This window comes from Pleurodeles waltl, chromosome 4_2 (genome assembly GCF_031143425.1).
Source record: "Pleurodeles waltl isolate 20211129_DDA chromosome 4_2, aPleWal1.hap1.20221129, whole genome shotgun sequence".
Classification (NCBI taxonomy): Eukaryota; Metazoa; Chordata; class Amphibia; order Caudata; family Salamandridae; genus Pleurodeles; species Pleurodeles waltl.
Genome location: NC_090443.1, coordinates 929,282,803 through 929,308,178, shown reverse-complemented (window position 1 = coordinate 929,308,178; position 25,376 = coordinate 929,282,803). Strand labels below are relative to the sequence as shown.

Below are 25,376 nucleotides of genomic sequence, written 5' to 3'. Positions count from 1 at the left end.
ATCTTCTGAATGCCTGTTCAGATGCTTCTGCGGGTGCTGCCTGCTCTGCGTGGGCTCTCTGTATCGCTGAGTGCCCCCTCTGTCTCCACCTCCAAGGGGCGACCTCCTGGTCCTTCCGTGGGCCCTGGCATCATCCAAAACCTTCAATCGCAACTCTTGCAGCTAGCAAGGCTTGTTTGCGGTCTTTCTGCGTGGAAAAAACTCTGCATCCTCCAGCACGCCGTCGGACATCTTCTGACCAAATGAGAAGTTCCTGGCACCTTCCGCTGTTGCAGAATCTTCGACTTCTTCCACCCAGAGGCAGCCCTTTTGCACCTTCCTCCGGGGTTTAGTGGGCTCCTGCCCCCCCGGACACTTGCGTGACTCTTGGACTTGGTCCCCTTCCTTTACAGGTCCTCAGGTCCAGGAATCCATCTTCAGTGCTTTGCAGTCAGTTGTTGTCCTTGCAGAATCCCCTATCTCGACTTTATTGTCTTTCTGGGCAGTAGGGTAACTTTACTCCTACTTTTCAGGGTCTTGGGGTGGGGTATCTTGGACACCGTTAGTGTTTTCTTACACTCCCAGCGACCCTCTACACACTACACTAGGCCTGGGGTCCATTCGTGGTTCACATTCCACTTTTGGATTATATGGTTTGTGTTGCCCCTAGGCCTATTGTCTCCTATTGCATTCTATTGTGTTCTACAGTGTTTGCACTACTTTTCTAACTGTTTAGTTACCTGTTTTGGTTTGTGCGTGTATATTTTGTGTATATTACTTACCTCCTAAGGGAGTATATCCTCTGAGATACTTTTGGCATATTGTCACTAAAATAAAGTACCTTTATTTTTAGTAACTCTGAGTATTGTGTTTTCTTATGATATAGTGCTAAGTGATATAAGTGGTATAGTAAGAGTTTTGCATGTCTCCTAGTTCAGACTAAGCTGCTCTGCTATAGCTACCTCTATCCGCCTAAGCTGCTAGAACACTTCCAATCTACTAATAAGGGATAACTGGACCTGGCACAATGTGTAAGTACCACAAGGTACCCACTATAAGCCAGGCCAGCCTCCTACACCCACCCACAAAAAAAGCACATGTAAAAATATAATCCCCTCCACCCCCAACCCACTTACACTAACTAAACTAACAGTCTATTCTAACCTGACACTAGGCCCCCTAAACCCACTAAATATAAGAACCAGGGAAGAGGAGGGAGGGGAAGGAATCATGGTTGAGGGTCACAAAGTCACAAGTTTGACCTCCGCAGGTTCTTCTTTATCCCACTCAGTCTCCTCCTATTGTGGGACACCTCCTGCTGCAGCCTGTCCATCCTGTGCAACATCTGTTGCATGTCATATCTCATCTGTTGGAATTCTGCATTGTCTATCACTGCAGCAGGGGTTGTCTGTGTGCCACTAGTGGATGGTTGTGCTGGTGCCGTGCCTGGAGGGGGCGGTGCAGGAGCTGCTGTCTGTGGGCCTGGAGCTGATGAGGTAGAGGGACCTGCAACAGTGGCTTTCATCCTTTGTGCAACTGTCGTTGGAGCCGTTGTGCTGGTGGTGGTGGCTGTTGTGGGCAAGGATTGACCCCCCCTTGGGCAAATGCCCTCCAGACCCCTGTGGTTCTCTCATGGCGATAACGCTGTGCCATGTTGCGGAACCCAGACTCCACATCTAGAATGTGGCGGTAACGCATTGCCCGCCTCTGGAATTCCCTGATCTGATTGTCATTCATGTTGGCAGCTGTAAAAATAGAGAAAGCCAAACATTAGTGACATCATTGTGTGATACATCTACTGATGATATTCTAACACTTCCTCAGAATTAGTTTAAACAGTCCAAATCACAGTACAGATCATAGATTGTCCCTGAGGAATTACATGCCAACGCAGCCTACACATCTCCTATCTAACAGCACAGCAATGCTCAAAAAGGTGTGTACCTACTTAAATGATCAGTGCATCATTGTTCTGCCATTAGTCACATAACAAATGCTGCAAGTACTCCACATGTGACAGGCCAACTAATGACTATCTTCTGGATAACAATCAAGGCCCACCAGATCTGTGATTTGTAAATGGAATTGCCAGGACGGTATGCAGTTGCTAATCATGAGGGGGTATCCTAGGTTGGAACAAAGGAATGTTGGGATTACATGTCTGTCTTCTACACTTGGATCCTCACACCTAGGTAAACATATTTCATAATCCTAACCCTGTGCCTCAGGGGGTGATGGACATGCAACTCATACTTTCAAACATCAAGGACTGCCAGGAAGCTTTGGACAGCTGTCCATGGGTTTAGTCAGTCCACCACAGGTAAGGAGGGCTGCCAACTAGGATAGACTCAAACACTGGACAATCACATCCACATTTATGTTTCTAATTGCGGGAAATTGTCAACATCATTTGATCTCACTAATACCTTTAAAAAAACAAGCACATAGATGCAAGCAGCCATCTGGGCTTGAGCTGCATGCACACATATGACATTCTACTCAAGTGCCACATAAACGTAGCACAACATGTGGAGATAGATGCTGCTAGGAAGTCAAACATACAGTCCTACATGTTCATTATTTAACAGGGAGGCTCAAGTCTGTGGGTAATACTTCGGCACCACTTGTCTGTGTGAATCAGGGTATGACTTGCTGACTAAATTATGAACATGGCCACCTCCAAATTTTTCGTTGGGATATATGAAGCAACAAATACCACCCTGTTCACCTGCCCACACCTAGAGCACAGCACTAGATTCCCAAAATATGACTCTCCGCCACTGAATGTCCAACTCAAAAATGGAACATAATGTCAAACTTCAGTCAAGTCACATATCAGATCATGTGCCAGAACATCATACTTTGCTATGTGTCCAACACACAGGAGTCAATCACACAACAGCTGCAAACACAACACAGAACTTACTGGATATGTCTGAGTCCACAAATCAAGCCACTTCTCCAATTGTGTAGGGGGCTGGTCCACCTGTAAAACATGGAAGGGTGAAATGTGCTCAATGTCTGCTCACTGTACAAAACGTGGAACAAAAACTCACTGTGTGTGACATTTTATATGATAGAGCAGCATCTCAGGCATGTAGACACCCCAACAGACATACCACTGCAAACATGTATTGACCCTGTCATTCCAGTGAGTGATAAACACACATATGCACACATGCACTGGCCCTAACAATCATGTGGTGACAAACATGATTAATTACTCAGTTTTGTGCAGAATTATTTATAGAGGGTACTCCATTTCTTCATTTGTTGTTATAAGAGACATGCAAAGCCACATTCCTGGTGCACTGCAATACCAGTCACTCAGGTATTGTGGCTTGTGCATCAAGGGACAATCAGTTACTGTGTGATGCTAATGTGGGTTGAGTTTAACTCATGAATTATTGTGCTTTCTATGGTCCATTATATGTGGGCCTGTGTTGTCTGTAGGTTTCATATGCCACATTGCCAGTGTACCCAGAGCCGTATATGCGCCCTAATGACACCATGATGACAGGGATCCTGTGTGTTACTTGATGACAACGTTACGCTAAACATGGATTGGCCATTTATCTAAATCAAAACAACAAACAAATATATGCTGACAGTGTCTAATTTGATCATCTGTGACAGAATGCAGGGGCACAGGTGTAGTCATTGCACCTGAAATGTGTTACTCAGGGCCCTGTGTGCCTATATCAGGTATTGTAAATCACAGTTAACCACATTCATCATCTTACATTTGACAAGTTGGGTGATCTGTGGTTATACAACGAACTGACACTGTCCCCTAATTGAAACATGGTTTAGCAAATGTCCTACTGTGGCAATCTTGATGAGGTAGGTCTCAATTTGTATGCACCTTGGGAATGGCAGCAGTCACAGGAATGCTGGTCTGCTGATCTTAGCATACACCCATGTCTGTGATAGCCTTAATACTGAGAAGTTAACAATTGTACATATGTTGCACTAGATCAGCAAGGGTGTACCAAACGTAAACTAGCAAACTATTTCGTTACTTTAAATGTATGATGGAAGCAGTCATTGGTCTCTTGCACAACATCATTGTTAGAAATGGGGTTTCTGGTTGGCTAGGGTATGGACCTCAGCCAGGCAGAACTTACCCACTCTAGTCAGGGCAAGGGAGTTACATGTCCAAGATAACCCCTGCTCACCCCCTTGGTAGCTTGGCACGAGCAGTCAGGCTTAACCCAGAGGCAATGTGTAAAGCGTTTGCACAACACACACAACACACGTGACGCAATATCCCCACCACAAAGGAAACACAACACCAGATTATATGAAAATGTACTGTATTGTACACAAGGCAATTATCAGACCAAACATCACATATCAGTACTATCCTGCTACCTTAGCAGTTGTCAGAACGTTACACAATAGTTACTCTGCAACCTAGCAGTAGTCACACATAACACACAGGTTACTCAGTATTCTGCAACATAAGCAGTAGTCAGGAAAACACGTTATTACATCACAGCACTTGTCATAAGAATATCATAAAATGCCCATAGTAGGAACATTAGAAAACATATGGCAAGTTAGAAAAACATATTACCAAGCATGTCCATAAAAGGAACATTTGCATACACATATGTAAAAATATCAAACACCGGTAGGTAATATATGAATCAAACAAAAGTCTGTAGAAAGAACTTTGGATTGCAACTATATTGGTCCTTTAAACAGTACCTGGTTGGATGAAGGCACCTCCAGTGCCTCAGGCGCTCCTATGCAAAAAACGGGGGCCTCCCTGATACTCTGGGGTCAGAGGAGGGCGACATGCACCTCCTCTCTTTTATAGACAGGCCCCTCCGGGGACGTGATTACTGGGGACCCCCCAGGGCCTCAACCGGCCCTCACGAGGGGGGCCAAAGCCAGCAAAAACAACTTAGGGCAGGAGGGGGGCACCACGCACCCCCTCCGGTTTAATGACAGGCCCCTCCCAGGACCCTGCGATCTCTGGGGGGCCCCCCAGGCCTCCACTGGCCCTTCCACCAAGGGGGGGGCCCATAATAATGCCCGTTTTACCTAACAGCAGAAAAGGAGCATCCTGCTCCTAACGCAGAGGCCAGGGGGAGAGGGGCACTACCCGCGCCTTCCCCTGGTCCTGCCGTGAAGCCACAAGAAGATCGGACCCCTCCTGGGGCCCGAGCAGACCCTCGCCTGCACCCGATGCGGTGCGCAAGTGTTCTTCCTGCTTCCCGGGCTGCTGCGGTGATCTTATTTAAAGGGGCCCAATGCAGCAAGGAGCCGACGAGCTCCCAAGGCTCCATAAGCGCGCTGCAATCAGTGCTATGGCAACCGCAACCACGGAGAAGCACCCCTCGTGAAGAAATGGATGCAGGGGTCAGGGGCCACAGCACCCTGCCCCTGGGGAGCAGAATCTTAAGACAAGGTCCTCAGGTGGAGGGCCCAGCTACAGGCCAGCACAAGGGAAAGGCAGCAAGTGGCAAGTCCTTCACAGTGACCAGGCAGGTCACGGGTCAGCACAGCAGCAGCAGTCCATAGCGGTTCCTGGTGAGTCCTTTCAGGCTTTGGTGTCCAGTTCCAAGATGATTCCACGAGTCTCCAAATTGTGGGGAAAATTCCCCTGTACTTATAGTCAGTTCTTACAGTGTTTTACAATGGTAGGGAGAGGAGGTTCCACCCAGTTACAACTGGTTCTGGGAGTGTCCCCTCTCTCCTTTCAGCACAGGCTCCAAACATCAGTGGGGGGTTAACAACCCTATTGTGTGAGGCCAGGGCAGTCTTTACAAATGCAGGTGTGCCCCGCCTCTCCCTTCTCTCCGCCCAGGAAGACTATTCAGTATGCAGATGCACCTCTGTGACACCTCCACCCTCCCTGTGTACAAGCTGTCTGAAAAGTATGCACAAAGCCCCAACTGTCACTCTGCTCAGACGTGGATTGGAGTCAAGCTGCAAAACACCAGGGTCATAAGCACAGATAAATGCGCACTTTCTAGAAGTGGCATTTCTGTGATAGTAATAAAAAATACACCCACACCAGTAAGCAGCATTTATCATCACCATCACAACCATACCAAACACGCCTATGCTACCCCTCATAAATCAGACAATACCCCTTACACATAAGGCAGGGCATTTCTAATGCAATCCTATGAGAAGGCAGCACTCACAGCAGTGAGACACCAAGTTAGGCTGTTTGACACTACTAGGACAGGCCATGCAATATGGCACATGTCCTGCCTTTCTACATACATGGCACCCTGCCCATAGGGCTAGCTACGGCGTACCTTAGGGGTGACTTACATGTAGTAAAAAGGGAGTTCTGGGCCTGGAAAGTAAATTTAGATGCCAGGTCCCTGTGGCAGAAAACTGCGCACACAGGCCCTGCGCTAGCAGGCCTGAGACAGGTTTAAAAGTCTACTTCAGTGGGTGGCGCAAGCAGCGCTGCAGGCCCACTAGTAGTATTTAATTTACAGGCCCTGGGTATAGAGATACCACTGTAAAAGGAACTTATAGGTAAATTAAATATGCCAATTAGGTATAAGCCAATCATACCAACTTTAGATGGGAGAGCACCTGCACTTTAGCACTGGTCAGCAGTGATAAAGTGCTCAGAGTCATAGAGCAAACAGCGAGAGGTCAGAAAAACCAGGAGGAAGGAGGCAAAAAGACTGGAGATAACCCTGCGTAAGGCAAAAAGTCCAACAATCATGCAAATAAATAATTTGTGACCATGCATTCTCAAAGTTCAGGGATCCCATGATGACCCAATAACTTATGAAAATAGCTTGGCTATAAAGTGACACAGATGGCAAATGCACCAGCTCTGTACCAGCATTTGTGCCCAAGGCAAATTAAAACACACAGGAACAATGAACATAGGGCCAGATATTCTTTTTTTTTAATTGTGTAGCATTTTCTTCATGTTTTTACCCTACAGCTATGGAAAGTAGCACCAAACATTTAGATATTATCCAGTGTGCATTACTTTGCCATCCATAATTAATTTAAATGTTGCACAAAGCAAGTCAAAGAATCAGCCTAAGATATTACCAGAGGTTAGGAAGAACTTTGTACGTATGGCCATGAATACAGTTCAGACATGTATGCCAAATAATTGGAGACTACATTCATTCCTTGCTTTAGCGTGGGAAATATATCTCATTCTTGGTACACTCGCAGGCCATGAATAAAACATATGTTTGAGCCGCATTACCATCATCTATTGATGTCAAAGCAGCACTAATTTACAAGATCAAGTTGTGTTTTGTAAGTTTGTGCAGCTTTTGAGTCAACAAATGACGGTAATGTGTAGCAAATATTGTAAAAATCAGGGCCACTGTATATTTAACTTGCATTCCACATGCCCACGAACATTTCATGCAGCATGTCCACAAATCTTCTACTGTCACTACAGAGCATTTAAATGTGCACATTATTCTGATTTGTACTCACCAACAGGGCCACCAATCACCACACCCAGGTGGTCCAGCAGGTCTTGCTCTCTGGCCACAAGGTCAGCCCAGCGATGTTTGAGTTGGCGGTCATTGCGCTGGCTGTTGAATACTCTATTTAGATGGAACAGCACCTTGGACCACCTGAGCCTCCTCGCCTTGGTGTGATACCCCTGCATCACCCTGCCACCAGCCTCTAACATCAGGGGGAGGAAGTGGCACACCAGCCAAATGAAAGCCCCCAGGTCCTCCTCACCCATTCTTTTCAGACGTAGCCTTCCCAACATGACAAAAATAATAGGGATAGGAAAGGGAAATTAGGAAAATACAGGGAAAGAAGGTAGGAAAATGAAACTTAAAGAACCCACAAACAGCCCAACAATACCCCAACTAACAATACCCACTACACACTCCCAACAGTACAAAGACAAAGTTAGACACAAAAAATGACAAAAACACACTTACACTGATTTACTGAGACAATCACAAAAACAACAGATGATAATTTGAATGGCACACAGGAGACAAAAGCACAATTTGGACAGACACAACTCTCAACACAGCCACACAGTCTAGAAGAATCACAGACTGCAAAGTGAAAATGAAAGTACACCCACTGTACCATTTCTGTGAACAAGATATCCTATTACATCACTTCCTGTTTCAAATGCGGTGCGTTTATATTATGATGCGTGAAAATTTTATGACGCTTACGGGCTTTGCGTCAATATTTTTTGACCCATATGCTTAAAAATTACCCCGCATTCAAAGATCAATATATTTTTCATGGATGACCAATTTCATGGGGTGCAGTGTTGGAATTACCGCTAGGGACCAATGGATGTGTAATGGCTGTGAGCGTCATTTTTCAACACATATGCAGCATATTTGTTGCATCAAAATATCTGTCTTTAACTGTGTTTGTGTAATTCTTCTCATTTTTAACTTACATGAAAGCTGTAACTATACAGAGATAGGCTGTTAGGACCTGCTGTGTGTGTTCCAGTGTTTGGGCACATGTGGCAGACCACACTACTGCGGACCATAATACTCATGTTGTTGTTGCGGATTAGCACTCTTAACTGATGCAACAGCAACCCAAACATTTGGAATAAAAATTGGTATTCCCTAGTTTGAGCAGATGGTGCGTCAATAGAGGATAGCAAGGCTACGCAACTTAATACATTCACTCATTGCTGTGTGTTTATATCTGTGAATTGGCTATTTCAATTGTTGTGCCTCTGTGTGAACGTCACAAGACTTGTTTTGCATAGTGTGCTTGTATGCATGTGTTGTAATTGTGGATAACCATCAGATGACATTCATTGAGGTACATCAGTCAGGATATGTGTTTGTCATACCCGTAGCGTCTTATGCTGTGTGAACTTCCCTGACTTTGGGGACAAAACATCTCCCATGACAAACTATGCACAGGATAGATAGAGGACGGTTGATAATGGCAATGTTGCAAGGGTAAGCCATCACATGTACTGGAATGTTGGATACCACTTCCTGGTCACTTGTTTGTATACTACCCATGAGTCAGGCATTTGAACATGCTAAGTAGGTACAGTATTTGTGACACAGAGTCCCAACACCAATCCAAAAAAGTTATAGTACACCACAGTTTGAGTCATATAAATGACCTATGTTTTTCCTGTGGCTATGGAGGACCAGCAGACCATGCTGCATGTGTTCACATATTTCCATTGGTTCATTGCACAAAGGTGTCCAGTTCAAGTGTGTGGACATGTGTACCTTGTGTCAGTATTGGCATCCATGTTGTCACAGTTACGTGCAGGTCTAGTCATGAGTCTGTGGAGCCATTCCATGCAATAACCAAAGATGAATTGACGACACACATGGGGATAGTCCAGCTATGGCACTGCAGAACTTTTACAAGGCTGAAAACAGGGCAACCTTGGTGTGCTCAAAAACTTTGTGGATCAGTAATAGGAAGCAGGCAGGTTTCATCACAACATTTGTACACAGGGTGGCCTCTAAAATTCCCACTGCAACAGGGAACATTACTGCAAGCCCCATCAATAGGTTGCGGCCAATGTGAATCTGTGTGTGGACCGTCAGGGCACAAACATGTTTTGTCCTTTCATACACAGTTGCAAACCTTGTTTGTTGTGCTGGAGGCACCGTACCAAATCCATGCATACAGCCATAGTACACTGTCACTGTTTGGCACTCATGAATACATGAACCCCAGACAAGGGATGGGGGATGGATTAGGCAATTTGAATACATGTCCCAGACCATAATACGATAAGTAAACTGATTAAACTATATTATACATTTGAGGATTCATCGTAGACCTACCAGACACAATACCTCAGGAGGAAAGAGAGGGCATGGAAAGCAACAATGAGACAAATGTAGCCACAGGGAACCTCTATGGTTAACGCAAAGACAGGAAACCAGTCAGGCTAACAGGATGCAGGCTTTCTCAAGAACAAACATGAACAAGGCAAATACACAGTGAGCAGACTTTAACTGGGAAAGGCTGGAACAACACTGTGGGAACTAAAAACTGTATTTGTGCTGTGGGCTGCAACGTTACACAATCCCCCAAAGGCTCTGTTACACAAGTGATTTATACGGCAATGCACAACAAGGATATTCAGAAAATTGCAGCTTCTAAGCAGTTCCAGGCAGCAGCAATGGCAGTGCAGGTTGAAATGGCTGGTCTGCATGGAAGTGCTCACAGGTGTGTGCAGCTTCAGTCTCTCACAAGTCCTGTAGTTGAGAATCAAGTTCAAAGAGCCAGCAGTACCTTTCACATGGGAAGCAATGGACAGCTGATTACAGGTCCTAACAACTACCAGGCAGTGCATTATCGGACCTGAAGGCCATGCAGACTGATGAACTATGACTATGGCATGCCATACTGAAGAGGGAAGTACACAGGAGTCAGAATGGGTGTGTGTAGATGAAGCTTATCAGGGTATTGATAGTCCATTTACAGGGCCCCCTAGAGAAGGGTGGGCATAAACTGAAAACATGGCAGTGGCAGGACTTATTACCTGGGATGGACTGTGCAGGGCATGTCTTGTGAGCAATGCTTGTCATACCTGGGGCACTCGTGGTATCCATTTTCAGCGTAGTTGGACTCCTTGTCAGACATGTTCCTTGCAAAGACAGCTGATGTCACACTTCTGTCAGGGGTCTGGTCATACATTCCTGTTACCAATGCAATAGCACATCCACTGCCTCATGTATGAAACACTTTTTTACCTTAGGATTGATGGTGTCTTAGTTGTGTGTCATGTGCTGCAATGAACCATGTTGGCAAAATGGATGTGTGTCATAGCTGTGGTCCTCTGATTTTGCCCTCAAATGTGAAATAGACAGCACATATGTCATTTTCCACTGTGTGTAATGTTGGCTGTACATTCATACCCATCAAATGTGATGTGGATTTTTCAGTATCTAATCTGTATTTCTGCAATGATCCATGAGGCTAAACTCTGATTATGATTCCTAGGGATCATGTGATGCATACATAATTACCCAGAGCATGATTGAGTGATGAAGTGAGGTGTTTAGTGACATATGGTAAGAAAGTGGTGATGGTGACTAAAGTTAAAAGAAGTTTTGTACAATGTGTTGTCGCAATCCTGCTGCAGTTTTTGGATGGTCCCCCTCATGTTCACGAACAGCATCCTCCTCTTCCTCCTCTTCAGGCATTTGTGGGTCTGGTTCATAAAGGGGAATGTTCCTGCTTACACAAATGTTGTGCAGGATGGCACAGGTCAAAATGATCTTGCTGACCATTTCAGGTGAATATAAGAGTCTGCCTCCGGTGATGTCGAGGCACCTGAATCTTGACTTCAGGATGCCAAAAGTCCTCTCTACTATGGTGTGTGTCCTCCAATGTGCCTCATTATAGGCACGCTCTGATGCTGTGCTTGGGTTGGCAAATGGGGTCATGATCCATGGCTGGATCCCATAACCCTGATCAGCTGAAAGAGAAAATGAGTGTAAATATTTGGATGTTGCTTGCACCTTGATTATCACTTTGCATGGCAGTTGTTATCTTGTGTCATCTGTGACTCATCTGTGTTTGTGTTATTGTGTGGGATCCTAGGCTTCTAGGATGTTCTTTCAGCATTGAGTTGTTTATTTATCTAAACTGGTGTTTGGCTGATTGACCTGATATCAACGGTATGTTTGTAAACTTGCAGTTCATTGTGTATCTCACATGCATTATGTCATGTGAAAGAAGTGTCCATGTGCCTTGACTGGAGGTGACATGATATTTCCACACACAGAATCGATTCCACTGTGGTGGTAACACGGTTGCACTATATGGCCTGAACATCCCATCCAATTCAACATATGTACTAGCATGTGAAAAAGAACAGTGAGGCCCTTTGATTCGGCTAGGTGACAATGTACATCCCATCTCCATATGTTTGCAGCACTGAAGTGTTCACAATTGACAATGCACAAATATCCCATGTGTGACACGTTCTATGCAGACCTATTTTTGTGCCCTCACCGAGTTGGCTCATGTGCAAACGTGTACCTACACTACTGAACCTGGTCCAGGTAAGCTGAGAAACTTGGTTGTTTGGGTGAAGATTTAAGTGTCAGAAGGTTCATGTGCCTGTACATCTGTTGTGTATATGTGTAATTGTCTCAATCTGTATGTGTAGCAATGTGCACTTTGCATTAGTGTCACATCAATATGTGTTCTTAGCACAGTCCACTTCCTTATTGCTAGTGGGCAATGTCACCCCAGGAGTGATGCGAGATTTTGGTACTGCCTCAATGATTCTATGTCACCTTCATTAGAGTCATCATCATCATGCTGTGTGTCTCATGGTGTTTGACCTGCAGAGAAACACATTACACACCCTTTACACAGTACGTTTTGCTTGGAAGGGTGTGTGATTGAGTGTTATTGATGTGATATTGTAAGATTCATCTTCCAAGTTGTACTGCCAGTTAAGGCCATGTCATTGTTACTGTGTGGTTTTAAATTGGTCCCTTGTGGCTCTGGAGTGGCATCTGTTGTTATTTGCATCTGTTATTTGTCCATAGGTGTGTATCCCATTGGGTCAGGATATCAAACATGACTAGCAGTGTCACAACCTCAGTGTCTTTCTGGCCACATGTCCATGTAGTGGTGTATGTGTCGTATGTCCTACAGGGTTGCTGTGCTGTGTGTATATAACTAGGTTTCGGTACTTACCAACAAGTAGGCCATTTCCATATCGTCCATCCTGAAAGTGTTGACTGACGGTGCTGTGGCGGAAGATGAATCAATCATGTACACTCCCAGGATACTTTGCCACGATGTTGGTGATCAATCCCCGGTGATCCACAATGTCCTGCATATTGATGGAGTGTGTGTGGATCGGTACATGTGTGCAGTCAATGGCACCAAGCACATGTCGGAAGCCATTAATTTGGTAGAAGCCCTGTTTGGTCTCCTGCTTCTTCTGCTGTGTGTTGGGGGAGCTGATGTGGCGGGTGTGGGGGAGATGATGGCATCCAGTACCTTGGGTAGGAAGGCAGAGAATGAGGGCTGTAAGATCCCGGAAACCAGGGCACCAGTGGTTTGAAAAGAGCCACTTACCAACATGTGGAGGACAGGTAGCAGCTTGGTCTCTGGTGGAATGATGTGGGGTGTCTGCAAGCTAGGTTCCAACTGTGGTTCAATGTGGCGCAGCAGCTGCTGTATGGCTTGCCAGTTTAGTCTGTACCTCTGGATGATGTCATGTTCCTTGAGGCCCTGAAGGGTTGTCCTGGTCCTGAATATCCTCTCCTGCCTTCTGCGTTGGCTTTTGGGTCTCTGCTAGTGCGGTGAAAGCTGCTGCTGTTGGTCCTGTGCTCTGAGCCTTCGTGCATGCTGGATGAATAGCACCTCCATGTCTTCCTTTTGAAGCTCTGATGTTGCTTCTGTGTGTTTTCCCTAAGTACTGGTGTGTTTGCCCCATTTTAACGCCTGCCCTGACCCAGGCATTAATTTTTGACGCAAATCGGGATGTGCACCATTTTTCGACTCCGCCTCCCATCCGTTCGGGATTTTTGCACGGTTGGATAAATATGACACACGGGTGTTTAAGTCATTTGTTGGACGGGAACGCCTACCTTGCATGTCATTAACGCAAGGTGGTTTCAGGCATCCAGAAAATGACGCACACTGAGATATTTGCGTAGAAAAAATTTTACTCTTACCCGGCGCAAGCAGAGTATAAATATGCCCCAAAGTCCGAAGAGACTTGTCCCCTGTGAACATTTCAGCAGTTCCGATTCCAGATGTGATTGTGTGGGAAAAAGTACTATTTGACATATACGGTCCTACTGAGGTCAATCAAATTCCATATGTGTTTAAAATGTCAATGAGTGATGTTATTACACCTTGTATTGTTTCCAATGACTAGGATGTGAAAACAGTTGATTCCATGCTTTCTGAGCTTGAATATTACACTATATTTAAAAGTGAAGATGTGTATATGAACATAGTGAATAATGGGGAAATATTTTGTTATCACGCGTTACTGACATTCCTTTCTGCACTGAACTAGTGCTCCAAGATTAGTTTACAATTACACACATACTAGGAACATTGTTTGACACCACAAGTGGTGAGTCCCAAAACAAAACATTTGTAGAAAAGTTTGTGTATTTTACTGGGCATGACACCAGCAATGCTGTGTCTCATTATTTTAAACTGCTGCCTTCCAGAATGAGGAAATTATTGGTTACCGACACAAAATTATTCTACTCACATTCCTTTGTTTCCCATTTTGCTGTGGAAAGCTATGAGTTTTGGAAAAGCACTATTGAATTAAAAAGTGTATGGGAAGCAAACATTTGGCAAATACATGGTAGGGAAACTTTGTTTAGAGCATGCCTTATTCCTTTACAAATGATATTTCTAAATGACACCTTTCAACAAACATCCTGTTTGGGGCTAGCAAGGATAAAAGATTGGAATTCACCCAGTATCCCCTCCCCTGCTAAATTTCACAATTGGCAATCATTTGTAAATCTCACTGAAGAACAACTAACTACTTGGAATCAGAATGGTACCTTTAATTCCTCACTTTCGACTCCCAGAGGTTGATTATTGTGGCCAATGGACACAAATCGGTGCCAGGCACTTTTTGTTAATTCATCTGGGGGTGTCAGAGCAAGCCAGCCAGATCCTCGCTTTGTCTCGGTTCAACATTTAGGTACCGTTACTACATACAGTGTGGGTAAACTGTGCCCACAATGGCTGTGTTCCTCCTCTTTAAGATCTGTAAAAGAACACCTTAGTGTCCTGTCTCTGGACATCAATCTACAAGTTTTCCTGTTAGGACCACATTGCTACTTCTAATATAAATGTTGGCAAGCTCAGCAGACTAAAGGGGGTATTATTCCAGAAACACGTGGCCCTGACATCAGCCAGAGAGACAAACAATCTCCAGATAGCAAGATCATGGGGCGAGATACAATTCCTATTAAATACCAACTTTCCAAAGCTTTGTGGAGAATTGGTGAGCAAAATATTCAATGCATCGACTCCTGTATGGATTGCACACTTTCTGTCACTCTGGATTTGTTCTAGATCTGTTAGCACCTTCTAGACCATGATTTGAGTAATACCCACAGTCATACACTCACTCTTTTCAAGTGTCTGGCGGATTCCCTACGACTTTGGTGGAATTCTGCTGCTGCTGTTTTCGATATGCAGTGGCTGTTCTCTCTCAGCAAAATGGAGTGATGGTGGTACCACCAGCCCTGCTGTCTCATGAATGCATGATGAAGAATTTTGGAGCTTCCTTGCTTGGGAAGCTGGAGCTAGATTGGTCTTTGACATTCAGACCAGTCTTGACATTTGTCCAGCCAGTCTTCCATTGCATCTGGTGCTGCTTCGAATGTGCACCAATGGTGTGCCTTGCCCTGCAGCCTGCACCTCCTGTGGACAAGGATCTGTTAATGTTCTCAATGAGGGTTCATTCACAGATATACCCCTTGAGACTGCGGTTGATTCGTGAGGCATCCTATGAGCCACTTCTTGTGGAATTGCTGGCGCCAACGACATCTGGCACAATGGACAGTGCTACCTACTCAGTTCAGTCTGTGCCGGTGGCTTCTGCACACCTCTTCTCTCTAGATCCTTCTGCCAATAACTTGATTAACTTGCCACCTGCCGAAGTGGAGTCCTGGTCCCAGTCTTCTTTGATGACATCAGGGATTTTTTGCAAGAACATGATTATTTTTAGAATTCGACCACTGGCTTTTTTCTAAAAAGTAAAATGCAACACCAAATTGCCTTTTAATTTGGCATGTCTGTTGGCCTGCTTGGCTTGTTGATTTGGACATTTTCTCTTATCTATGTATTTAGCTATGCTTTTGGAGCTTTTTATGCTTTTCTTAGAGCATTTTTAACATTAGGGCTTGGACTTTGAATCCTTGTTCCGGTAATAAGGGAGTGTGTCATGGGTCCATTTTAGTCAGTTGCTTGGGCACAGTGATAGCTTAGCTTATGCTTACGGCCTGTGCCCTTTTACCTAGTAATCATGCTCTGTATTTCTGTATTTAATTTTATTCATTTTATTATTTCTTCTTTTAGTGTCATTGTTTTAATTTCATTATCAACTGCTATTCTTCCAACGCGTTATTATCAGTGCTATGGATGACATACTTAGCATCATGTTCTTTTCCTCAGAATCACAATAACGGAATGCGAGGCTCACTGAATAATATTTTGTATTACCGGCCCCAAGACTGCATAAACAGTCCTGCTCTTAGGTACATACCTCTGTCAGGCTTCTGTGCATGAACATAAACATGTCCCCTACAAAACATCTTGTGGACAAAGGGCATTAGAAGGGGTTCCAGCCAGAATTTCCATCCATGCTGCATGACAGTTTTCAGTAAACCTCAGCCATTGGGCCTGATTATGATTTAGGTGGAGGGTATTACTCTGTCTCAAATGTGACAGATATCCTGCCCGCCGAATTACGAGTCCATTATTTCCTATGGAACTCGTAATATGGCGGGCGGGATATCCGTCACATTTGGGACGGAGTAATCCCCTCCGCCAAAGTCGTAATCAGGCCCTTTGTGTCTCTTCAGATCCTGATACTAGGACTGGTGGCCTGACCTTGTACCAAGGTAACAAGGGTGTTGTGTGCTTTTCATGGACACTGCATGGATAGATTTGGCTTACATTGCCATGCTCTCACATAGGGGTAGAGATTAGGCTTTTAGGTAAGAATTGTATACTCATCTCATGACAATCTGTTGGGGTTGTTCATATTTAGATATCTAATTTTCACAATCCTGATTTTGTTGTTCCTCATTATCCTAATCATTGCAGCTTATGTATTTATCTTAGATTGCAGTCTTTTCAATAAAGGTATTGAAAACTGTCCTGCATCTCTTTTATTGCCCATGTGTATGTAAGATACTCGTATGTGGAGAGAAAACGGTAAGGCTTGTTCTACCATGATTTCCCTGAGGGGTTTACCATTTGGATTTTGGTGAGGTGCTGCTAGTGGACCTGGAGTGTAAGGCCGACAGCTGGCAACTGGTGTGTGAGTGACTCAGTCGCCTACAGTGCAGAGGTGCTACCACCCCAAATGCAGCAGTCTTGTCGGAGTACGAGAGTGTTTATGACAGTATACCCATCATAATTTCCATCATGCCCATTAACCAGAAGTAATCTAGAACTTAATCGTTCAATCAACTCAGACAATGCATTATGTTAATCTGCCATAGGTTTAGGAAGGCCACCAGCAAGAGGAAGGATTGTATAGGTAAGAAATGGAGTGGTGTATGATATTCTGGTGTGGTGTATGATCAAATCTGATTTGACACTGGAGTGCAGTTGCTGGGCTTGTGAAATCATAGGAGAGTTAGTAATATAACATGGGACAGTAACATAAGTAGAAACCTGTGATGTTCTTGGCAGTACATCACTACCTTTTACAATGACTGCCATAGCAGTATCTTAAAACATATTGGCACTGAGTACCAAGCAAGCCTTCCAAAGTTCTGAATTTTTGGCAATTTGGCAACTTTATGCTGGCAAACGTAGGAGCTTCCAAGGCAGGTTGCCATTAACCAATGTAAATCTAGCAAAAGTAGTTTTTGTATCATCCATGTGTGCTACAAAATCCTCTACCAGTGATCATCATATAATGGGCGTTGTAATCTATAACTTACTTCTGTCACTGACTAATTAGCATCCCTTAGGAAATCAGCCTGGCACCTTGCTAGGCTGTCCGCCTCTAGGTAAACTAGATCTTTAACAGAGGTTAAACAGTTTTGTACGCTGCTATAGCGAGCCTGGCATTGTGATTATTCAGCTGTAACAGACAAATTTTCAGAGGCCCCAAAAGGCTACAAGAAAACAGTTAGATAAAAATACTCACAACAATACTCGGTGTGTGTGGGTGAAGCTAACAACTCATCTGAGGAGATATTAAAAAAACTTCAGCTGTTCTTAAACCTGAGTGACCACAACAATGTCTTGGGTTCACCTTCTCTCAGTGAATCTTTGTCTTCTTTTTAACTATAAATGCCAGTCTATCTCTAGTTTTTGCCTGTGAATATGCATTGGGGAATACATAGTACTGGGACAACACAGGGCTGCAAACTGCTCAACTGAGTTTTTAAGTATCTTCAGTACACAGATTTACAACATAAACCAGAGGGAGATTATGGCCTGTGACCTAAATCACAAAATATTTTTAAGTTTGGAAACCAGGATATGGCCATAGTCATCGCTTTCCAAGATAACCATCTTAGAATCTAAGCCACATTTGTGCAGTAACTTAAATCGGGGTGTGTAGGTAATGTGGGTGTCTGCTAGACAGTGGTTTTTGGACTTTTGTAGCCTGTGTCATCTCACACACCAAACATAGGCAAATACTTTGCCAAGCTGAGACTAACACTGACTTATGTATGACCAAAGCCCATGCCAGAGTGACTTTCAGCCTCTGTCGAAGGCTGTGAATGGCTGATTGGGTCTACAGGCTTGTAGTAGGCCACATACCATGGAGAGAACTGCCCTTAGCATATTCCCTCTAGTCCAGGGAGCCCCACTACCCTACAAATTAAAATCTATAACTTATAATAAAAGAATGTTATATATTTATGATTATACTCTCATGAAAGTAATCTACATAGCGAGGATGTAACTTGAAAAACTAAAACGCTAATAAATACCTGTTGTTAAGCTTGTATGTGGCGCTGAGAGGGCATGAATAAAAACAATTCTAGCATACACGTCAATAATTTTCAATTCTATAAAGGACACAGAGGTCGAGGATTATCCTTCTCTTTCTATGCTTTATTTATCCAGCAGCCAATCAGAGAAGTTTATAAAAACAAAACATATCCCATAAGCCATACTAACATCACATGACTAACCATAGAGAGGGACACTATAAGAGGATGTAACAATAATACACTTCCTCTTTCTTTGCGTAAAGGTCATAAAAAGCCAAGTATCACAATCCAAAGTGTAAAAGGCATAACTACAAGATCAAAGTCAATAAATCGAACCAAAGTCCTCCAACAGTAGAAAAAGTCAATCTCATGGAACGTGAAGACCCATATCTGAAACATAGGATATCCAATCTATGAAGAATAAACATCGTCCGACGACAACCACAAGACTGAAGATTCCAGAATTATTTCTGTTCGAAACCTAGGAAAAAACAAACATATAGACAAACCATAATATCCACTAAGGATAAAACTAGATTGTACATGGTAATATCAGAAATTCAATTGTTTATCATAACAGGATGCGTAAAGCAATGTGTCATCTCAAGGAAAAATTAATACTTAACTTGTAAGACGCGTCGTCATTTGCCATAGAGTGGGATAATCCTTTCCTCTGTGTCCTTAATAGAATTGAGAATTTGTTTTATTCTATGGCAGGACGGGAGGCTCCAATTATGCTTGTTCAAAGCCGGTCCACCACCACAGACGCCATATCCACCATAGGCTTGTAAAAGAAAGCATTGAACGTCGATGCAGTCGACAAATATGCAGCTCTTATAATGTCCTCTAATCTGACCCCCAAATTAAGGGACTTAGAAGCCATGGTTCCTCTAACTGAATGTACTCCAAATGTGGAAGTGTCAATAACCACCTCAGAGAGTAACCATCTAATCCATCTAGCCTTGGTGGCGGAAGTGACAGGATTAAATGGTTTTAGGAGAGCAAATAATACCTCACCACCCGGATCTCTCCTGAATTCATTAGTAGCTGCCTCATATGCTTTTAGGCATTACACTACACATACTTTAGAATTGTGGGGAAACGCTGGATAGGACACAGATTTTTGTACCTGTTTTTGTACGTCTGGAAATGAAAAAGGAAACCCCTTCCAGAGAAAAAATCCTTCCTGCTAAGTCAAGAGCCCTGACATCTGCTACTCGTTTGCAAGAAATAAGACACAAAAGTAAAGTCAGCTTGGTCGACAACTGCTTGTGAGATAAATACTTATTCTCTGGCCACGTTAGAAGAAAGGATAGCACCACATTAATATCCTGAAGGGACGAATAACAAGGATGTGGGGGATTAGAGAAACAAATGCCCCTCATGAGCTTACAAACCAATAGGTGCTCACCAACCGGTCTGCCAGAGACAGGCAAATGCCCTGCTGAAATCGCCAACCGATAATTATTAATAGACCCATAAGACAGACTGGAGGCTGCTAATGATGCTAATAAATTGATCACTAAATTGGCATCAGCTTTAAAGGAATCTGAATCCGTTCTGCACACCAATGCACTCATCGTCTCCAAGATGAGGCCTATTGTTTGTGGGTGTTTGAGGCCCAAGCCAGGTGAATGTAGAATGAAGCTTGCGACAAAATGCCTGGCAAGAGCCAGCGTTCCCTGAAATTATGCATGCTACCAGCCGGAGGTTGCTCGTCGAGATCAAGGGATGAGGGTTCCCCAATGGACCCTGTAACAAGTTGTCCTGAAATGGAATCAGAGGAGGAAAGTTGCACAATAGCTCCAGAGCAAGAGGGAACCAAGCTCATGCTCTCCATATAGGGGTCACTAGGAGAATCTCTGCCCGCTGCCTGCGAACTTGCGCCAGAACTCTCGGGATCATGATGAAACGAGGGAATGCATAACCCAGGAGAAAGGTCCAGTTCTGAAGAAATGCATCTGTGGCTGTCGCCTCCGAATCTGGCCTCCAACTGAAGAACCTGGGAAGTTGATGGTTAGGTGAAAGGCGAACAAGTCTATCGAACATGGGCCCCAATGCTGGTTGAGCCAATGAAACACTCTCGGGTGTAGTTTCCAATCCTTTTAATGGCGTAATCTTTGTATTTGTATGGGATTATTTATTGAACACTTTTTTTAGAGATTCCTTTACTAAGACTGATCATTGGAGTGTCTGAGTGTATTTGAAAAATTTGTGTGGTGGACAGTTCTTGCTCCCCCTGGGGGTTACTTTTTTCTCACTGTTTTGTGGTGCCCTTTCCCCTCGGGGTGATAGGTTGAGTGGGGCCCTCTCTCCACCTTGTTTTTGGAGTAGCTTCCAATTGCTGCTGTCCTGTAGAAATCTGCAGTTCCAGTCCGCTACTGAGTTGTTCACCCCCGGCAGGTACTCTGCAATCACTGAAATTCATTCCCTGGCAATCTGCACTAGTATCTGCAATTTCTTACCACCTAGCTTGTTGACATATCTGACTGCTGAAATGTTGTCCATCTGCAGCAGAATGCAACAGTCCGACCGAAGAAGAGAGAGACTCCAGATCGCAAACGATCCCGCTAGTAGTTCCAGACAATTTATGTGGAGATGGAGTTCCTCCTCCAACCACCGGCCCCCTGTAGTCAGGGTCCCGCAACCGGCTCCCCAACCACATCTACTGACATCTGACTCCAGAATGACATCTGGTGAAATGCCAAAGATCGCCCTGCCATTCCAGGCCTCCATGTGCTCGAGCCACCGGGCTATCTCCATTTTTGCCTCCTCCAACAGAGGAATTTTGTCGGCATAGGACAATCCCCTGCATAGATGAGAAATCTTGAGCCTCTGAAGAGCTCTGTAGTGAAGGGGACCTGGGAAAATAGCTTGGATAGATGACAATAGAAGTCCCTCCATCCGAGCTAAATTCCTCTGTGACAGAAATTGTTTGGTCAACAGGAGACGTAACTCCTTCTTTATGTTGCATACTTTCTGTTGGAAGATCAACTGAGACTGCACTGATTCTATCTGGATCCCCAAGAATTCCATTTGCTGGGATGGAAGAAGAGAACATTTGGTTGGTTGATCAGAAACACCAGGTCCTGAAGAAGTTGAACAGTCCACAAAAGATGTTTGTGAAGAATTAATGGATCCTGCACCATGAGGATCAGATCGTCGAGGTAAACAATTAACCTCACCCCTCGAGCGCGAAGGGCCTCTGCCACAGGTCTCATCATCTTGGCGAAGCACCAAGGAGCGGATGATAGTCCAAAAGGAAGGACCTGGAACTCGAAACATTGGTCTAGCCAAAGGAACTGGAGGAATCGTTGATGAGGAGGAAACACTGGAATAGTCAAATACGCATCTTTCAGGTCCAAACGAACCATCCAAACCCCTTCTTGATGAATATCTCTCGGAGATGGATGCCTTCCATTTTTTTATTCTTTCAGGTTTAAAACTAGCCTTGAACCTTCTCTCTTCTTGTCCACTAGAAAAATGGGGCTGATAAATCTTCTGGGATGTGGAGAAGACCGGCAAATGGCACCTTTTTTCAGAAGAGATTGAACCTCTAGAGATATGATCTCTTGATCTCAAAGGGAAAAAAGGAGAAGAGGGAGAGGGGAACCTGAAAGGGGGGTTGGTAAAATTTGAGCTGAAGCCCTGCACCATTTCCAAAACCCAAGGGTCTTTGATCAGCTTCTGCCACTCGGTCAGAAACAATTGAACTCTGCCACCAAGAACAACCTCTGAATAAGGAATAATTCTCACCCGTATTGAAGGACTCTTGAGAGGAATTTTGTTGTCCTCTGTAATATTTCTTGTGATACCTCGATCGACTACCATAGGGCCGGGTGGGGCAGAAGGTGGAATCTGCGACTTGTCCCTGTCATATTCTCATCCACGACCTAGAGAATCAAGTATGGTGCCTTGATAGTAACGAATTCACGAGCAGCCCCGCATACATCCGGCCTGTCGAAAAAGTGGGTCATGAAAAACTTTTTTGAGGGACAACTGGGCTTTATCCATAGAATTAAAGGTAATAGCAAATTTGGAAAGGTCTTTGACGAAGGGAGCTCCAAAAAGATGTCCCTGAGCCACCAGACCCGCATCTTGGCGAAGCACCAAGGAGCGGATGATAGTCCAAAAGGAAGGACCTGGAACTCGAAACATTGGTCTAGCCAAAGGAACTGGAGGAATCGTTGATGAGGAGGAAACACTGGAATAGTCAAATACGCATCTTTCAGGTCCAAACGAACCATCCAAACCCCTTCTTGATGAATATCTCTTGGAGATGGATGCCCTCCATTTTTTTATTCTTTCAGGTTTAAAACTAGCCTTGAACCTTCTCTCTTCTTGTCCACTAGAACAAATGGGGCTGATAAATCTTCTGGGATGTGGAGAAGACCGGCAAATGGCACCTTTTTTCAGAAGAGATTGAACCTCTAGGGATATGATCTCTTGATCTCAAAGGGAAAAAAGGAGAAGAGGGAGAGGGGAACCTGAAAGGGGGATTGGTAAAATTTGAGCTGAAGCCCTGCACCATTTCCAAAACCCAAGGGTCTTTGATCAGCTTCTGCCACTCGGTCAGAAACAATTGAACTCTGCCACCAAGAACAACCTCTGAATAAGGAATAATTCTCACCCGTATTGAAGGACTCTTGAGAGGAATTTTGTTGTCCTCTGTAATATTTCTTGTGATACCTCGATCGACTACCATAGGGCCGGGTGGGGTAGAAGGTGGAATCTGCGACTTGTCCCTGTCATATTCTCATCCACGACCTAGAGAATCAAGTATTGTGCCTTGATAGTAACGACATCACGAGCAGCCCCGCATACATCCGGCCTGTCGAAAAAGTGGGTCATGAAAAACTTTTTTGAGGGACAACTGGGCTTTATCCATAGAATTAAAGGTAATAGCAAATTTGGAAAGGTCTTTGACGAAGGGAGCTCCAAAAAGATGTCCCTGAGCCACCGGACCCGCATCCGAGGTGGTGAGTTCATTCAGTTTGGGATCTATTATGATAAGGATGGACTTTCTCCTTTCCTTGGAAATTGCCACATTACCCAAGTGACAAATAGCTTTTTGAGCTCATCCCACTTGTATGTCCGGGTCAATAGGGGTGTTTGATTCTTTTGCCATGAAGGCCAACTACAGGGTTTTTGCCAGGGGGCCTGATAGATCTAGTAGCTTGTCCTGGCAGGACCTCCAAGCATGGCCCAGATCCTTCTTAGGGTCGGTCTTTCGCACACTTCTTCATAAAGGTGACCATAGTGGGGTCAAGTTCTGGGGTATCGGTGACCTTCCCCTCAAGATCGGGTCTGGGACACTCCGCACGAAGTCTGGTTCTCACCTCTTCATCGAATCCAGATCTGAGGTGTTCCTGGATATATAGCCCCACCTCCGGAGGATGGGCCCAACTAGAAGAGCAAGGGTGGACAATGTCCTCTGGGTTGAAATTGAGAACTCTTGGTACCTTTGTTGCTTGATCTTTAGACTTATCAGTCCTCTTACGTTTACCTGGGCCCGGATGGTCCACCTGATCCGAATCCAGATCGGAATCTGAATCTGATATGTCTGGAGTGTTACCAGCAACCTGCCATTCTTAGGGCTGAGAAGTACTGTAACCATGCTCGTTTTGAATGGAGGCTGATAAACGTTCAAAAATGTCTGAATGGGGCCATTTCTTGGCCTTAGATTTGCCTTTGGAGGTATTAGGATGTCCAGACTGATTTTCATTTGATGGTGCGAGCGGGGGCAACCAGCCTTTGTGTCGGGCAAAGCTTTCAAAATGGTGGGTAAGGGGCCCAGAGCCTTCACTAAGGCTTTATTGACAGAGAGTTGCACACTATTATTCAAGGCCCCTACCAGATTTTCCCCCAAAGAAGGAGCGTCACCACCAAAATATTCATCTTCATCATAAGAATATGACTGTGCCATTATTTTAATTCAGATTGATCCCAAAGGTTAAAGGGTAGCCGAGGGCTACAGTTGTGGGGAGTGCACAATGCCAGCAGGCATTAAAGTGAAGTCAATAAAGCTTGGAGGGAGCTGCCTGCTGCACTCTAGGCAGAGACTATGCAAATGTTCCAACCCTGTGAAATATTAAGACACAGGGTGTAAGGGAGCAATAAAGAGCACTTTAATATGTCCATACAACAAGGCACTGCAATTCGTGCTGGCATGATAAATATCAGCCACTCAGTACAGGATGGGCCCTTCACCAAAATAAATGCGTCCTTTCTAGGCCTATTTTGCCAAAAACATGTTCGTTTTCAAGCACCGCCACATTAAATGAAGCGTGCGATGATCAGGAATGCGTGTGTGCACGTGCTCTCAGTCCCGATGGGACTAAAAATAGGTCTGTGGGCACGAGGCACCATCATCTGCTCCCGTTCCACCTCCACAATATAAAAGTGAACATGAGCGCATCACCCGTTAAAAAAACTTACACTGATGCATACACTGTAGCGTGTAAAAGCGGTAATGTAAACACGACAATACATTAAAGATAAGGGCACTTAACTGGCTGCGGGAGCCGCAAAGAAAGAGGAGCTGTATTATTGTTACATCCTTTTATAGTGTCCCTTTCTGTGGTTAGTCACGTGATGTTAGTATGGCTTATGGGATATGTGCTGGATAAATAAAGCATAGAAAGAGAAGCATAATTGATGTCTCCGGTCCTGACATAGAATTATAAGAAACCACTGTAGCCCCACCCTTTCTCAACTTTTCACAGGGGTGGAGTCCTTTCTGCTAGTTGACCCCACCGCGCTCTG

The 25,376-nt window shown here is 44.5% G+C and overlaps 1 protein-coding gene across 1 annotated transcript in view; it reads left to right on the top strand.

Moving 5' to 3' along the window:
* The window catches only part of LOC138293482 (cytochrome P450 4B1-like), a 407,245-nt gene that overhangs the window by 333,312 nt on the left and 48,557 nt on the right, over positions 1-25,376 (top strand). The window lies entirely within an intron of this gene.